This window comes from Triturus cristatus, chromosome 4_1 (assembly GCF_964204655.1).
Source record: "Triturus cristatus chromosome 4_1, aTriCri1.1, whole genome shotgun sequence".
NCBI lineage: Eukaryota > Metazoa > Chordata > Amphibia > Caudata > Salamandridae > Triturus > Triturus cristatus.
This window is the reverse complement of record NC_140585.1, coordinates 1,138,076,516-1,138,095,426: the sequence shown is the minus strand read 5'-3', so window position 1 is coordinate 1,138,095,426 and position 18,911 is coordinate 1,138,076,516. Positions and strand designations below refer to the sequence as shown.

At 44.1% G+C, this 18,911-nt stretch overlaps 1 protein-coding gene across 1 annotated transcript in view; it reads right to left on the bottom strand.

Annotated features, from left to right (window-relative positions):
- The window catches only part of LOC146856178 (olfactory receptor 1G1-like), a 28,856-nt gene extending 17,727 nt beyond the window's left edge, over positions 1–11,129 (bottom strand). Inside the window, exon 1 of the mRNA XM_085650707.1 lies at positions 11,061–11,129. The gene's annotated coding sequence lies outside the window, so the exon portion shown is untranslated. The remainder of the gene's footprint in view (positions 1–11,060) is intronic.
- Positions 11,130–18,911: the final 7,782 nt, after the last annotated feature.

The following is an 18,911-nucleotide window of genomic DNA, read 5'->3' as shown; positions in this document are numbered from 1 at the left end:
AGACGGCATGAAAGAGCGGTCTTCTTTTGGGATAAATTAGAGGTATTGGATCCCTCGTTATCCCTATTGTCAGTTCGATGCTCCTCCCTGCAGCATGCTCTGTGGTGCGCGCGGACTATCCACAGCTGAGAGAGCAAACCACCTCCTTTGAAGCAGCAAGCTCTCATTTCAGAAATAAATTAAAGGCCCTTGCATTAGTCCTGCCGGGCACTATTTTCCTCACATTTCTGAGGCCACATGAGCTGGCAGCTTTTAATTCACATTTTTTAAACTAAGTCCTTCGCTAATGCAAAACACATTTTCCATAAGTTAGGCAGTCTCTGCTTTGAAAACATTGGGCGTGTATCACTTGCCTTATTTTACTTTCTACTGCCTAGTAAATTGAACAATTTACTTTAATACAGTAATCACACACAATTACTCCCACAATGGTGAAAAAAATGATTTAACTTGAAAAAGGGCATATAAATATGCCCCGGTTGTCTCTGTCTCTCAGCAATATTTGTGTTTCTTCTTGTGGTGCCAAGTCAAGGAGGAAAGTTTAAATTTTAAGGCCTCGCCAAGTCAAGGAGGAAAGTTTAAATTTTAAGGCCTGAAAGTATCCGAATCCTAATGCAAGCTAATTTCCCTAATGTGCTTATGCAGTCAGTCTTTCTGACCTTTTTGGGTGGCACTCATTTTTCCGTACCAACCAAAGATTAATGGCCCAGCAGGTGTTAAAGTGGGCAGGCATACATTGCAGTCAGGCAGAGGGGCAGGGCAAGGCAACCCTGGGCTGCAGCATGGATTGCCAAACAATTCTCAGAATCCGAGAATCCGATTTGATCGTATTTTTCTGTTTCTATTTATAAATACAGTTGGAAGAAAAATATTTTTCCATCTGTATTTATATGTCAAAATCTGTTTGAATGAAAAACGGGGAGCCTTAGTTATAACGCAATGCAATTATAGCCCTTCAAAGGCATCACAGTTATAATCACAGGATTAAGCATTTACAGCTAGGCACTCTAACAGGAATGGCTGGCAACAAAACCCCACTTAGTTTATGATTTCACAATCACATGTGACTTTCAGTCCCCATAAGAAACAACATCATTAAATGCACCACTGTGAAATTTAACCTTTCCATCTCTAGGGGGTGTCACTTCAGTGACCATCCATGTTTAACCTTGCACACTTCAGCACAGTCCCAAGCTTCAGCTCCCAGCTGCAGAACAAAAGATCCAGCATTGGAGAAGCATTACAAACCATGGAAAACCCTTGAGAGGTTCTTTCTTTTAAGTCCCCCAGAGACTGAGGGTAGGAACTTCCCATCTTTGTGCTGTGGGGGATCTGCGTACTCCTTCAGCTCCCCCTGCACCTTTTCAAACAAATGCGATGCAGCACGTGCAACGAAATTCGTTTTATTTATTTGTTTGTGTACTTACCTCTGTGCGGCCGTATTCCGCAGTTTACTACCACCCACCCTGCCCCTCCCCCGCCCCACGTCAGCACCCGGCAGCACTCCCACCACGGGCCGCTACTGGAGGATGTGGTGTAACGGCCAGAGCTGCTGACTTTGGAACTGAGGAACCAGGTTTGAGACTAAGCTTCGGCTCAACATCCTGTGATTCTGGGCAAATCACTTAGGGCCAGATGTCCGTATGGAAGATTTTGCACCAAATAGCGGTTCGGTATTTGGTAATCACAGACACACATGTACAAATGTGTGTTTCACACATAGTGGGATTCCCAATGGGTCGCAAATAGACCTACCTCATTAATATTCATAAGGTAGGTCTTGGTTTGGGACCCACTGGGAATCTCAAAAATCACAGGGATGGTGGCCTGTAGAGTAATCAGACCACCAAGTCTGTGAATGCTTTTCAATAAAGCTATTTTTTTCTTTTTTTAATGCTGCCCGTTTTCTTAAAGTAAAACGGGATGCATTTCAAAAAGAAAAATTAAAAGTTATCTTTTCATTTTTTAAGAGCAGGCAGGGGTCTGTGTGACCACTGTCTGCTTTTAAAAATGTTTTTACAAACATTCACAAAGATGAAGGGGTCCTTTAAGCACCCCTTCCTATTTGGGAATGGGCTACCACCTAAAACATTTACACATAGCACTTCGATTCCTAAAAAGGAAGGGTTACCCTAAAAATGCTCCTTTTCTCATATCGAGTCGCAAACCCTATTTGCGAATTGGTAATAGGTTACCGAATCGCAAATACGGCATGGTACATTTAAAAAAACCTTTTTTCGTTTGCAAACAGGCCAACTCAGTTAATCAGGACATTTGCGACTGAAAAATAGCTTTGTACATCTGGCCCATAATTTCCCCGTGCCTAGAATATAAACAAGAAATGTATGTGTCCTTGTGTAAAGTAACTGTTGGTCATATAAAGCGCTCCACTACCTTGTGGTTGAGTGAGCACGCTATCAAACTGCAAAAAAGGATACCTAATAATTTGAGATATAATAAACCGGGTAGGAGTATCATTAGAAATACCCTCTAAATGGGTAAAATGTTACTCAACTAGCACAGTGTTAAAAGTGCAAAATCGTGAAATACTACCACAGAGATGCCACCTTGTGCTGCATTAAGTCCAGTTTGATGCGTTCCCTCTAAGAGACGCCGATTCACAGCCGAGGCGAGGGTCACAGTTAATGCAGTGTGTGTCCTCTCTAACGATTGGCTTCAGGGGGCAGCTTCACAAGCGTTTCATCCACTCGAGTTTGTGACGTAACTGGAAATAAAATGCACAGGTGGTTGAAGTTTTAATTAAACATGTAGGAATAAACTCCTAGAGATGGTTAGTGTAAGTCTTAGCGTTGGTGCAATCAAGGCAGTTCCCTAAGTGTGCCGCAAGAGGGCGCTAGATTGCAACAAATGACAGCAACTATGGATGCTAGCGGGGGAGAAGTACACACCAAGGTACAACTGGGCACGTGGTACGAAATATCCCTGCTCAGCGTGCGGTAACTGCCGCATTTTTAGAAGCTAACTGAACGGGTTACATATTTTTGATTTGTATTTATTGCACTAACTCACAATCAGTACCTCTTTGAACAGTGAGCTGACGCAAATAACATAAAGGTACTCGGAAATTGTATTTTCACCAACAAAGTGGTCTTTTGTCACTGATTTATTTTGAAAGTTTTATATAGCGCTAGCTTGACCCGTAGGTATCAGAGCGCTTTACATACATACTGTAAAGAAAAAAAACTGACAGAAATTGCATTATGTAGTAGGCAGGCAGTCAGGAAGCAAACCAGGGATAGGAAAAATACAGCATGGAAGATAAGGATCTCAACTATCCTTGGATGTCAAGAGAGAGGAGTGATAGGAGAGAGTTGTTACCCAAAGAATTGGTTTCAACTTCAGGAGGAAAACAAGAATTGATAAAGCCAAGAGGTCTGGCTACTGCATAAATTGTACTGTTATACGTGGTCAGTGGTGGCTGGTGACATTTAAAAGTGGTGAGTCGTAAATCAATTGTCGTACAGCACTGTAGCGAGCGAGCCTGAACCACCTACAGGGGTTTGGGATTCTCCCCCAAGAAAATTTCGAAAAAAGAGTGGGAAAATGGTGCATTTTCAAGCAAATTTGAGAAAGCAGGAAGGTTAATAACACAATTGTGAATCTGTTCTAACAAAGACAATGACTTGCAAAACTGTCTATCGCTTGTTCTGCTGACATCCTAGGTGCGCAAAAAGAAACCAATATACTATTGGGTGTAAGGTTTGTGCCTGAAGCAAGAATATTATCATGGACACATTGACACATGCCCTAGTGATTTATGGCACAAAAAGGGCAGGTGCATGCACTGCCAACCCTTTCAACCATGCACAAAGGCCAGACAATTCTCCAAGCAGCACTTATACTCATTTCCTTTCACAATAAAAATATCACAACTAAACCTCCAAGTTGAGACAGCTCCAATCTTCAAGGGAAAGCAATGAATGTAAATTATAGAAATATAAAAATTAAGATAATTTTATAAATTCCATGTTTAGGAGTAACATGCAATGTCGTAATCTTTGATCCCCACATAGCAAACAAAATGAAAAACACTATGGTCTAAATTTATTGATCTTTCCCCTCTCTACGTTTCTTAATGACACAAAGCACTGCCTGGCCTTTGCCGTTCCTGATCACGGAGCCCTTAATTACTGGGATGAGTATTGTGTACATTGGGCAAACCTTACTCCTGCACACAGCCATACTCCGGCACACCGCCATACTTCTTCACACACAGCCACAGCTTCTGAAACAGCTGGCATCTGAGAGAATCTATAGGCATCAGAAGAGTCTCTGGCAACCAAGACCATGCTGATAATAATATCTTGACTTCACCATGAACAAAAGCAGGAAACCACCCACTTTCCCATCAAATTTTAATAATATATTTTGAATTGAAAAACTTGTAATTAGGTGGTTCCAACCAGGATTTGGGTCTCCCCGCCCCAGGTGTAACTGCATGAGGTGAGTGAATTTGGGCATTTAGAGCCATCATGAAACCCAGCCTCTGACTGAGTACACGCAGAGCCGTGCAGCGGAATGGAAGGGGAGATATGTGTCCATCGTGCACCCATTAAGGGAACACTGACACCCTCTAAACTCCTTGCTATTTCCCTAAATGGAATACGTTTAGGGAGGACCTAAAGGTCGCCTGTACCTTACCGGTATCTTGAGGCGACAGACCATGGAAGAAAGTCAGTCACAATTAAAACAATGCAGGCTGAGACATTTTCATGGCAGTGTGCATAGAAAATGTTCAAAGACATGTATTTATTCTAAACATGTCTCACGAATGTGTGCTTAAAACATATTTCTAGCCAAAATAAGGATGTTTTCTTTATTGACCCAGACATCTCTAAGCGTGTGGAAGCAACTAGTATGAAGAGGCTCCAGGTACCTCAGACAACATTTGTTGAACAACTTTATGTACAACCACTAAATCAATGAAAGCGACACTCACCTATAAAGATGAGAAAGAACCACTGAGCGAAGATCATCAGAGCATAGGCTTTCCTTCGGGGCAATGGGGAGGGAACATCAGGTGAGGCGGGCCGGGGCTCCACGTTGGCGCTCTGTCTTCAGTCTGAACAGGAACAGCTGCGTCACAACCCCTCTCAGCCAATACTGGCGCTGCTCCACGATTGGCTTAGCAGGATTACTAGCCGCTCGCCTGCCGATTACGAGACCGAGGTTTGAGCCTTTCCTAATGGGAAAAATTTGCTGACCTTCACCAGTCATGCGCACTTGTGCTGCTGCCTGCTGCCCCTGGTCTGACCATGAATGTCAGTCAACATGACGCCGGACCGCCCACCCCCATCAGACTCTGAAGGGGTGGGCGGTCCGACGTCATGCTGACTGACATGATTGTCAGTTCTCCCTCGGCGTCTCTGAACTTAAGTAAGCTGAGTTTACTTAAGTTCAGAGCCGCCGAGGGAGCTGCGGGTGCGGGCGGGGGGCAACGCCCCAATGGATGCATCGCACCTGTACGTGGTGTGTTTTAATCTATGTTTTGGTTAATGAACGAGTGATTGTGAGAATAAGTGATCCTCTGCATTGACTAATTTGTGTTTGAGACATGCCACGCCTGGTTGTTTGTATATACAATTGCTTTCAAGGAAGGGTGAAGTACAGTTCAGTTAATGATTGTGAGAATGTGTAAATTAATAAAGATATGTTTTGCGATTTATTAAAAGGTTGTTTTATCAGGAAAAGATTATATTTGTATGGGATCTTGCAAACGTTGACTTTAACCCCATCCAAGTACACTTGGATGGGGTTAAGCCGATGAAAAAAGTAAATCAGAATTTAATAAAGATTGTGAAAACATTTGCAAAATTACAAAATACATTTTTATCGTAAAAATACTTTGTCTTAACTGTTTCCTTACTGTAATGTCTTATTGTAAAAGAAACACAGACGTGAACATTGTTTAAAGAAAATAAAGGATATTGCAGGAAAGAGTGTGGAACGCACAGAGCCGCATACAGAAACTCGTGGGCGGGGTTAATATGTGGCAACTGTTCCTGCAGTATCCAGGCCACGGCCGCCTGAAATGTATAAACTGCACAGTCTGATCTCTTATTAACAGGAATTAGAAAGAGGCTGAAGCGGTCCTGCCATGCAAAGGTGTAGCTACCAATGGTGCAGCCGGTGCAGTGGCACCGGGGCATGGAGCCCTGATGGGCACTAAAATCCAGCAATGCTCTCATTTACCACCCTATCAGCAGTGAAAGAGGGAACATTTTCCATGCTTGCACCAGGGCTCACAGCGTCCCTGCTATGCTACTGCTGCTATGAATCTGTGTCACAGACGTCCCCGTGCTGCCTGCATTGTTATTGTAAACAACTGAAGTGCCCCAATCACAGAGCAGGGATATTCTGCAGAGGTACTTCTTAAACCTCATAAAAGGACATATTCAGCTTCTGTTCCATGAAGCTGAACTTCCACCCACCCACTAGACACCTGCGCTCCTCTTCACTCGCCCTCGCACACACCCCATACTTCAGCCGCAGCAGTGGCTGCTCCTTCTACATCGCAGCCAAGACCTGGAACCACCTCCCCCTCCGGCATCGTATGGCTTTTGGCTGGCAGTCTTCAGAAACAGACTCAAGACCTGGGTCTTCTAAGGAGTCGCAGCGCCCAGATACCCCTACGGGTGACCATGTGCGCTTTACAAATGTTGATTGATTGATGAAGCAAAGTAGCAGCTCCGCGCCAGGGTTGGAAAAGTACCCAATGTGTTAAACATAAAAAAGCTCCCCTGGTAGTAGATTGCAAGCTCTCTGAATTGTAACATCATCTCTCGTGTTAAAATTAAACTGGGGGGTTGAGGGGAGGTAGCAGCAAATATATAATAAACATTTGAAATGGAGGATAAACTGCTATTTATCTTCTATAAATTACCGTACTGGCAGTGGCGGCTGCGACCTGTTCGCAGTAGTGGGGTGGGGTGGTGTGAAGGGGCGGGGGTAATATGTGAAAAAAAAGTTGCTTACCTCCCGGTTGGCCGGCCAGCAGGCCGGTTGCCCGCCACCTCTCCTACATCCTCTTCCTGGCTTCTTGGAGGGAGATAGGAAGCACCAGGCCTCTAGGCACCCTGCAGCCAATCACAATGCTGCCTTGTGATTGGTCTCAGCACCGTGATATGACGCTCAGCCAGGGGCTGGAGGGGTGGGCATGTTCTCCACGCAGGCTGTAATGCAGCCTGCATGGAGTAAACGGTATGTACGCATGACTGTTTTTGGCTGCCCGAATGTAAGCACTCATTCTCACATAGGGGGTGCAAACCACTCCTCCCCCTGCTCTGAGAGCAGCCCCGCCCCACAAAGATGCCGCAACGGGGAAAACTAAAATGATAATAACCTCTTATTATTCTTTTTTTATTTTTCCTTTTTGTACAGTGTAGTTGTGGTGAGGGTGGAATGCTCTGCTATGTAAGAAGAGACATCACTCAAGAAACACTCAACATCAGTTACAGTGAACGCTGACTTCCACTGTAATGTTTGCTTGCTAGGAACTGTGAGCCTGATTTACATGTTGGCAGAGAGGGAACTCGGTCACAACGGGATTCTCTTTTTGAATATAAAAAAGAAAACTGTTTGGGTCAGGCCTTCGTCATAATGACGGAGCCCTGACCAAACAGCAAAATGCATTGACTGGAAATGCCATACTGGCAAATCTTGCCAATGCTCTATAAATGACCGCTGGCTTATGAGTCATTATAAATCTGGCGGTCCCTCCGCCATGGGGACGGACTAATTTACTGTCACCCTGGCGAACAACTGGCCGTCAGCTGGAGCATCGAGGGAAGGTGGTGAAAACACAAAATGAAACAATGCCCTTTGTGCTCAGTGCTCTAGCCCACTGACCCATCGGTGGAAATACCTATTCTGTCTTCTGTCGGCTGCCTTCTACCCTGAAAATGATTTTTAGGTCTCGCCTGACCCAGCGCATGCGCTGGTCTGGCGAGACTTATTGAGAGGGCTCCAAAAAGTGCTACCAGGCCAGCCTAGAGCTACAGTGCATGTGCGCGGGCGCGCGCGCCGCGTTTTACAGCGATTACTTTCACTTTCGCGGCCCCATGTCCGCTTTGATGTTTGATCGCGATCACTTTCACTTTCGCAGCCGCAGGGCCGCTTTCCATAGCCAATAGGTCTCGATTTTGGGACCTTATAAGTATTTAGTTATTCAACTGTTGCATGGCTAAACACTTATAAGGTCCCAAAGGCTATGCCAATGCTTGTTAGTTCTGGCCTGCAGGCAGCATGCATGCACTGTTGCTTAGTGAACCTATTGTGTCTAAAAAAAAAAAAATCTCAAAAAACTGTTTTTTAATACACCCAATACTTACCGTACATTGGCAACAGTGTGACTCGTCTTGCCTGCATTCTTATACGGCAGCACTTGCAAGGCGTTACTTCATGCGTCACTTCCTTTGTGTTCTGAGGTCATGGACCGGGTACAAATTGAATTCCATTCATTGCGCCATATATTGAAGTACTATTTATTTTGTTATTATTATTTTTAAATAGAGCGATCTCGACCCGACCCACAGATCAAGCTATTTACTTACGTTGCTTAAAATGTAGCCCTTCCACTGTAGCATAGCTTTATCTGCTGCGCAGTAAAATATTTATGCAAAGGGCGCGGTAAACGTGCGTATTGGGACATGTGTGAAGGCAGCAGTGTTGTTGAGCGGCGGAGATTCTCTGTAAACTATTCAAAGTTCATCTTGTCCAAACTGAAAAACAACCCAAACAGCGGTGCCTCACCACGGGAGCAGAGCATTGACTGCTTCGCACAAGTAATACACGGAAACGTAATTGTTTTGCTCCAAACACAAACATGGTGGTGTCAGATCGTTTAGCTGTGGTTTTCTGTGAATATGTTTTCATACTAGCCAGTTAACACAAGGTCGTCGCCCTGCTCCCAAGAGCACACATACTGGCCGGAGATAAAAGGCAGAGGCAGTGTGCCTCTATTTTTTTTTGTTGCATCTTTATATAGCGCTAACTTGACCCCAAGGTATTGGAGCGCTTTACTTGAGCACCAGTTACTTTACTCAAAATACACATTCCTTGTTGGTAGGCAAGGGGAGATTTGCCCAGAATCACAGGATGCTCGAGCCTACGCCGAGACTCGAACCTGGTTCCCCAGCTCTACAGTCAGCAGCTCTGGCGTCGTTCTTATTTTTAACAAAAATTGCAGGTGGGGTGTTCTTTGCTGTGGGGTGTTGGCGCCTCTTGAGTATGCGTGATTTGAGTACTAATCCTCTTTGAGCGGTGCTTTAGGTGGGGGAAAACACCCTGAGCTCTCTAAGTGGACCCCAAAGGCCCACAGTTGTCAATATACACACTGGCCTACGCACACGCTATTCCGATTCCTAGAATAAAGGAAGTAACTGGACGCCGTTATTTACATTGGAGGGAGAAACGCAAGAAATAGAGAGCATCATTATACGAGGAGAACACAGTGAAGATTGATCTATCGACAGAAGACATCAGCAGCAGAGATAACAAGAAGTAGCTCAAAAACAGCCGGGACGGAAGTAGAACCGGCGGGAAGAACGCACAAGAAATTATACCTTTGCAGACAGCCCTGAAGAGGTCAACTGGGTAATTCCCCACCACAAAACACGTGGTGGCTGGGCAAATCCTTTGAACTAAAGGACACAAGAACACCAACAACGACTACGATTATTTAAAGAGCTCAATGAACTATGTCCTTTTATTGTTTATCTTTACAATGTAATGTATACGGATTACAAGTAGAAATAGGCATAGCGTGTGCGTAGGCCAGTGTTTATTCTTAAATTCAGCCTTTGATTGTGCTGGTACACATTAACAGGCTAGAGTTTGAAATCTGAAATGTAAACATCCATTGTTTAGTCTTGTAAACGGCCGAGCAACAGCAGCAAATATTGTACGGAACTCTCAGTCTTGGGGTTGGAAGCGGCTTAACAATGCAAACTGCAAACACTGCACGCAGGGGCGCAACAAGAGACAAATTACGGGGGGGGGGGGGGCACATTTTTCCAGCAATAGGCAGATTGGAGTTGAAGGGGTGAAAAACATTAAAGTCTCGTTAACACGTAAATGGTCTTTTAAAGACCTGTGAAGTACTCGAGTGCGGCTGCGATAAGTTCAAAAACTGTCTGTGTGTGTGCCTGGGAAGTTGTCTCAGCCCCGGCTGACACACACACCGGGGAGGAGGGTGGGGGACCATGGCTTAACAAACGCTGACAATTGGCTCTCGAGTAGGCGAGACCTATTAGTTTCGCCAATGCTTGTTTGCTTTTGGGATCGGTGCAAACGCTATGATAATCCTCATTAGTTAATGGGGGCTTATTTAGGACGCTCCCGAAAGGCTGCACAGTTGCTTTAACTCTGCAGCCTTACAAACAGTTCTGAATAAATTACCAGGAGCGGGATACCTCCACACCTCTCGGACCTAACATTGGTCTCCGGCCGCCCTCACCTGCCGGTGCGGGAGGTGCGGAAATGAGCCACGTCAAGTCGAGGCTCCTATTGTTTGCCCAGAAATCAATTTGTAAATTATAAACTACAGCATAACATCTAGAAAACGAACGACGCTCCCACCACTTCCAAGCACTATGCATGTCTGACGGTAATATTATTGTCATTCAAGTAAGGGGCTTGATAATATGCTCTATGGAATTCCAATTGAGTATCAAGCCCATTATCGCCGTTTTAGCGGCAGTTTTCTGCCGCTAAAGCGGCGATAATTTTATCGCCTGGCTTGAAAATATGCCCCGAAGAGAGTTTTCGGTTTGTATGAAGATTGTTCCAGCAGAGATTGGTTCAATTACTAACCATAGCAGATCCTTGGGAACCTATACAACCGGTTCTTTAAGTCTTTATACTTGTGCATCGGTTTGGTTTACGACAGGTTGTTTCCTGTTACGTCTGTTGTGCAGCGCAATCAGCCCCGTTTGGATGTAGACAGCGCTGTAAAAAGACCCTGGGTAACCCGTGGGTTCGTGGCCCCCTTTAGACAAGCCTAGTCTGGTCTGAGTCAGCGCGCCCACCCCGACGCTCACCTCCAATGCAGGCGGTGCCTGGAATAAAGGCAGCCAAAGAATGAACGCCAGACACGACTTCCCGGCTGCCACCGCGTCTCTGCCAAGAAGCCTCGGCCGATGTCACGCATAAATAGGCGGCGTCATCCGTGGGGAGCGCGGCACTGGCATCCCTGATGAGAGAATCCACAGAAGTGCAAAGTTTTCATTAAAAAAGTTTTCAAAGTTTTCGCAATTTGCTAGTTACAGAAAAGTATCACTCTTCTTGGAGGCATGCCATATATTAATTACATTTGATGAGTTTGTGATAATCAAACATGCCCCGCATTGATTTCCCCGCACGCACAGCGCTGGCGGTCAACACGTATGTTTCGGGCAAAGTGCTAACATTGTGCATTTGTAAGTAGTGACACCTGCAACATGGCTTCCGCAATCCTGTAATAGTGACCGTGACCGCGAGAACCACCAATTGAGTTACAATGTGGCCCCTGATGTCTCCTATGAGCAGCAGGTCAGGTGCTTGAATCCCTCAAGGTCAAGTTATTCTTTAATCCTTGAGATTTCAGTAAACAGAGTGCGGTGAAAAGGCAGCCGCGCACAGACTGGTTCTCGCGACTCTTGATCACAGCCCTGGATGTTATGTTAATATAGCTTACTATAGCGTGACTCACCCCGAAGAGGTATCTCGGCGCTGTGGATAGACACGCAAGACAGAATGCTGAGATTAAATACGACTGTCTGAGGCAGCTTCCTGAATGTAGCATCATCAGAACAGATGCAGAAATGATAAGATTTTACAAGCAAACACAAGAAGGAGTTGTGACGTTATTAGATTGTGAGGTCTCACATCACACTATATAATAAACAGAATGTCTTCACATTGGCCAATAAGATAATTAATTGGGCCAGTGGGAGGGGGTCAGAGGTGAGCTGAGCCAGGGACATATGACAATTCTCAAAGTGCCATAAGGAAACACGTATCACTTAAGTGACTGTGGGTCTGCATTTGGGGTATATTTTTACTCTAAGATTGATACCTGACTGCTATCCCATGGCCAACTTACGGCAACATTGTGCTCTCGTGCAGATTTCACCCATAATGTGTAAGTCAGTAGAGCAAGCAGAGTTTTCAGTAATCATTACAGCTGTTCACTGCCAATGCCCATTCACATTATAAGGCCTTCACCGCATCAGCAACAACCCCTGAAAGATCTGTTCTGAGTCAGGCTACTTGTGTGCAGGAACCGGGCTGAGTTTGATGGTGGTATGACTCTGTCAGCCCGTGCGCATGATTGTGCTCATGTGTTTGTATGTTATCATCCCAGAGCCCTATACCTCGCTGTGCAGAGATGGCCTTTCCTTAGTTGAAAGGCAGATTTCAGTGGTTTGCTGTCTCAGTCCATTTTCACAGAATTTACAGTGAGTGAGTGTTAGCGAGACAGTAAAAGTCCAAAACGGGGTATTCAAAATCCAGGGGATTAAATGGGCAGAACCCATTTGCTATATCATCCATCCTTTCAATCCACTCCTTCGAATCACGCAGCACACAATCAATACAGGTTACAAATGGAACACAATCTGTTCTCTTGCGGGCTTCAGGTGCAGCAATTCTGAAAGCAATAAGAATCAGCCACAGTTGCAGATGTGGTGCCGCACAAATTAAATATGCAATGAATTCATGCCTGCTGCATGTTTAAGCCCTCGTTTTGTTGGAAGTTAGTGTCAGAGTCTCTTGCTCTCGATTAGCGAAGATTGTCGGCTTAGCCAACCCCCCAACAAGTTAAGGCTGTGGTATTTGGAGAAAGTATTCGGAAGTCCTTTGAAGTCAATGAGCAGGCATTGCTGAGTTTCATATAATCTGATCACCCAGGCTCAGTCCAGTCCAAAGCCAATTGGCAGCCCTGTTGCTTCCGTACATTTCTGGACCCTATTGCTGCTGCCCTATCTGGGCTGTGAGATGGATGCAGCCCGCTGGGGCTGCTGCCCTATCTGAATCAGGTAGGAGTCCGACTGGGCCAATACAATCACCAGGGCAGTAGCATCAGCAAGTGGGCTAACACAATCACCAAGGTAGCTGCAGTCATGACTGGGCCACTATGAAGGCAATTGCAACACCAAGTGGGCAGACATGATCGCCAAGACAGTCGCAGCCCTGACTGGGAGGATACAATCACAAAGTCAGTTGCAGCTCGACAGGGCCACTGTGTTCATGCAGGCTTCTTGTGGTTCCCGCAAGGATGTTCTGAGAGTGGTGGACCCTCTGCAGAAGAGGTTGCTCCTAGCTTCACTGTCAGGGTATCAGCTTTCTCTAGGTGTCCCTCCGTCCACTGACATGCTGGGCTTGTCCTTCAACAGAGGTTTATCCTCCTGTGGGTCCAGGCAGGCTCCTTCGCTCTCTCAGCAGGCAAGCTTCATCACAGTAGGCGGACACTCATCTTCTCCAGCAAACACAACTGCTAATCACACAGCAGTCCTTTGAGTAGCCTATAGAAAACTCCATACCTTTTTCATGAAGGTCTTTAAACTGAAACAAAGTGGAGTGATTTGGGTCCTACTTTTATAGACCTTTTCCAGACAGAGGAAGTGGATCTACTGTCTCAACCTTGAGAACTGGTTTGCAGTCATCTGTTTTCAAGTGTCCTTCTCAAGCCACTAGGCCTTTTGTAAAGTGATGCTTCTCGCAGCAGGTAGCACTAGGGCTGCCTCAAATAGAGCACCCATAACATGGGTACAATAAATTGTGAAGAGTCGGCATCTGGCTATCATCAGCCTCTAAGCAGCAGCAATCAGGGATAGACAAAAGAGCGGGCCTCAATTATACAATTCCTCACCTTACACAACAGAAATTGCAATACCACTCCTCACTCCTACCATAAACCAAAAGACACTGACAGGCAGAAGTAATGACCAGCTCATTGCTAACCAAAATCTTCCTAGAAATTCAAAATGTCTCCATCCTCCTCACTTCAGCGTCTGATCTCCAGCCTCAGGAATGTAGGCACTAGTGTTCTGCAGTCTGGGGAAGCTGTCCTCATCCTGTGCCATGCCAAACCAGGGGCATCCAAAATGGATCCTACAGGTTTCAGTACTCAGACTCACTCATATCGAGTCTTACTATTGCACATGTACTACATGCACATTACACATGCATTCAAGATACACACAGGATCTCGGCACAAGGTTCTGGGAATTAGTATACCTGCAGAAATTTACTAAAGAGGAGCCTACAAGCCACAGCTTTGTGAAACAAATACAGAGGACTGGTCACATTATCAATCTCAAAACATGGTATGCTGACACAGCCACTTTATGATCTATACCCAATGCCGGTACAGTAGTTCTCTGCCCATTGTGAGGGCATGCTTGGTGCATCCCTTTAGGTCGTAGAACAGGCCCATGACCTTGCATGATCAGGGACCGGTTCAAGTATCAAGGACCCCTGCAATGGCGCTAGAACTCCTAGGGCAGGGCAATATTATAATTGTAAGCAAAAACCCTAGGCAGTCATGCGGTTCAATTAATTTAACAACTCATCGTGCAAACAACATCATATATTAGAAACTCAGTGCAAATACAGTCTAGCTATATTAAAACATATCTACATTTTAATTAACTTATTTAAAAAAAAGAGTTTTACAAATACAGTACAACATATTTGCAACGTAACAGAGATCACAAAAATCACAAAGAACAAAAAAAATACAGATGATTTGTGAAGGGTAAGGTACAACATTAATTCATACATATATACATAATGAAAAAGCGGCTATAAGGTAGGTCTTCTCAATGCGCGTTTCGGCACTAAAAGCGCCTTCTTCAAGAGTGCCACAACTTTGTCTTTATGTATATGCGAAGCGACTGATGCAGGTCGGGAAGTAGATGTGAAGTTTGGAGACCTAAGACTATGGATTCTGTGTCTGTATGGATCAAAGCCCAATGTTGAATCTAGTTCTCAGAAACGGTTCTCTATGGTATCCACTCTGAATTTTACAAGCACAGAATCACGTGAGGATATGCGGGTCTATGTGTGATTTCACGCTACGCCGGATGGATCAGTTCTCAGTCAGCCATGCTTTTTGTGATTTTTGTGATCTCTGTTACGTTGCAAATATGTTGTACTGTATTTGTAAAACTCTTTAAAAAAAAAAAAAATTCAATAAAATTTAGATATGTTTTAATATAGCTAGATTGTATTTGCACTGAGTTCCTAATATATGATGTTGTTTGCACAATGAGTTGTTAAATTAATTGAACCGTATGACTGCCTAGGGTTTTTGCTTACAATTATGATCAGGGACCGGGCCAGGCTTCTGCCCTTACACATAGATTAGGGTGATGCTAGGACCAAAATAATAGGCAGGATACCAGCTGCACACACAGTTTGGCACTGTAGACAAGGGAACATGGCCGTATATCATGCAAAGGGATTTTCCGTCACAACAATGGAAGTTAGAATCGCATATATAATCAAACAATAGGACCAGTAAGCACCAGAACAATATGATCATATTATAGTAACAGAAATTGAGCCATGGAGCTTGAAGTGGTCATTAACTGAAGTGTCTTTGGAAAAGGAGGACTTTGAATTTCATTGTTATGGTAGCCGAACTTGGCATTGAGCTTAAAGAAAGAGGAATAGAGTCCCAGATCATTTCTGCACTGCCACAAAGGGAATGGCTAAATATCATAGGCTCAAAGTGGAGGAATTTTTCATTTGTTGACCCCGTCGGGATTCATTAATTTTCAGTTTCCTAGCCAGATTAGGGGGGGGGGGGGCGTTGTGTAGGTCTTTCACAGTGATGCAGGCAGTCACAAAATGTGGTTTTGCTTCAAAGGGGTGCCATTTAAGGGCTAGATGTGGTTTAATTTCTTGTACCGAGAAACAAAGTGGGTGGCCATGTTCAGCATAGCTCTAAGGGAGGGAAGTGAAATTTGTGAAGTGCAGAGAGAAGTGAGCTCCTATAGTTGAAGCTAAAGATGACAAGTGCCTGGAATATGGACTGTAAATCATGATCAGGGATGAACTGCTTGAAGCCCCAAAGTAGCTTTAGTTTTTAGTACATCCTTATGGCCACAGCAGAGATTTGTCTTTGCCGGTTGTAGAGGATGAATACCCAGGATTTGCCATTATCCATATGTAGTGCTAGAGGCACTCTTGTGGTCTGTCACCCTGTGATGACCTTTGACTACCATTATTTTAATTGACTTTGGTGTGTTATTTTATCCTAGTCTGAATGTACGATGTCCTGCATATGCCTGTTTCTCTTAAACGTTTCTTTCTTGTAATCTTGCAGTCTTTCAGTGGGAGCTGTCATGGAGTAGGACAGCCTTGCCAAGAACAGAAGGTGTGGGATGTGCACTTGAAAGCATGAGAGGGAGAGAGAGATGTGGAATGTACGTTTTGGTCTCGAAGAGTAGTGTTGTGAGCAGTGATGCACAAATGTGCTCGGTGTTGTACACTGACAGATGAAGTATATGATGCTATAGGACATTAAGAGATGAAGTATGTGAATCTATAAGCAGTTGTGCACAAATGTGCATCGTGTTGTACATTGATGAGTATTATGAAGTTCTTACTATTGGTTTTGACATGGCCTCAAGTCATCCTGTTTTCTGACTCTGCCTTGCTTGAGCTTTTTCTGCATGCACAGCAGCGCTTGCAAGTTGTTTGTGTTAAACACGTTCAAGGATTGTTTTGAGAGAGATTGTTTAATGTACCCTGGAAGGCTTTTCTGAGCTTTGTCAAGATAAAGGCTAGAACATGCAAGATTGGAGAAGGGGGAGTGAGAACTCCTTCCTGCCAAGGAATGCTTGCTTGGAAGCTGGCCAGTTCTGGTAAGATTCCTCTGGCACGGTGGGAGGTTTTTCTCAAACCTTCTAGTGTGTTTTGAGATTATAAAGCTGAGGATTGCTGACTTAGAAACCGAGATTTTGGACTCCGAACGGGGACGGATGCGTCCATTTCGGGACCCTGGTTGCTGAGGCTCTTAACCCCCGCTGTTTAATTCCCGTGGTCAGGAGTGTGCTAAGATGCAGTGTTTGCACCAGGTGAAGTATTGAGTTTTGACTAGTGCTATTGGGATGTGTGGTTCCAGTGGCTGTGGTCATTTGAAGTATTGAGTTTTGATTATTGCCATTGTGATGTTTGGCCAGTGGCTTTGATCATTTGAAGTGTTAAGCTTTGATTATTGCCATTGTGATGTTTGGACAGTGGCTTTGATCATTTGCGGTGTTGTCTTTGTGATGTGTGAGTGAGTTTAGGTGCACATCCAAAGTAATCATTTGATGTATTCAGTGTATATATCGTTCTGATCTCTTGCAGGACTTCCAGCATATTATTTTTTCTTGAGTGTTGTTTCATATTATTTGCTGCTAGTTTATTCATGGCATTGTGTTATTATTGCTTGCATATAAACATATATATATCTTTGTGTATTTGAATGTTATGCATTTGGCATCTGAGAAAGCCTTTTTGTTAGAGAGCATTGTGTAAAATAAAACCCCAAGCCTTATTCTAAAAGAGAGAGTCCTTGCATTTTGTAAAATAAAACCCTTTTCTAAAGGTGTTGTTTGTTTGGTGTGAATGTTTCCTGCTTCGTTGGGTTGAGCTACCGTGTGGCAGATTCTGTATTATCTGATAAGTGAAGCAAAACACCATAATATTCTGTTTTTATCCAATGTGAAAAAATGAGACAATCCATGCTTGGACTGATAGGTTTCCTTTTTGGTAAGGTTAAAAGGAATTCTTATTGTTGGTTTTATTTTTAGGTGGTGGTTAGCGAGCAAGTAAACGTTGTTTGGGGAGGAAATCATAAGATAGCTCTGGGAATAAAATGCATATTTGTGATACCCATCTACAAGGTCAACTTTTCGAGAAAGTGAGCTCCCTATTTTAACTTTTTGGAAGTAGTTCGACAGATAAAATGCAAGCCTATTTAGAACTGTTACATCGATGCACATTTATTCTTTCGAGATGATAATCAAAAAGTTATGGTTGACTGTATCGAAGGCTGCTGAAAGGTTGAGGAAAACAAAAAGGTAGGAGTTGCCAGAGTCCATGAACTGGAGTGTGTTCTCAACCATTTGTAGTGGTGGTGCAACCCTATCTAAATCCAAATTGGAAATCATCCTGGAAGAAGTTGGCCTTAATGTGGAGAGTTGGGAGGCTACGCAACTTTCTGTTTACCTTACATAGAAAGAATATTGTTGAAGTTGCTGGCATGAGCTGCGGATTTTTTCAGGTGTGGGGGTGGGCGGTCATTTTTCAAGCAGTCTGCTGGGAAAGTGGCCTACATTAGTGATGCATTATTCCAGCTGAAATCTTTAGAATCCCACTGAAAGCCTTACTTTTGAGTTGCACTCATTTGTACAATATTTGCACAGGACAGCCTTAACAATGAGCCTTACATAATTTGAAGAGGATAGAAGAGAGTGTAAACTCAATGGCACGGAGAGGCTTTAAATCTGCTTGATAACATGCCTGTTGTTGCTCACACAGCTGAGGACTGTTCCGAGTGAGTGAGTAATGTTGAGGTAATAACCTGATTTTGTGGTGAAGAGGGGAAGTGGGAGAGAAATGCAAGTCAATACGACCAAAAGCATATACGCAAGAGTGGATGAGTGGATGTGCGTGGCCTTCTTCTGTGAAAAGACATTTGAGGGAGGAACGGTTGGTGCATAGTGCCGTAATGTAAAAGGAGGCACAAAAGAATCATTTACCAACTCTCCTATGCCCATAACAATACAATTGCAATTTGATTGTTTATAAGTTGATGGGTGCATAACGTTTGGGGCATATTGAGCAAAGTTAGTGAAGATCACCCTTGCCGAGTTCAAAACACATTTTTAAAACTTAGCTGATTTGGGGAACTT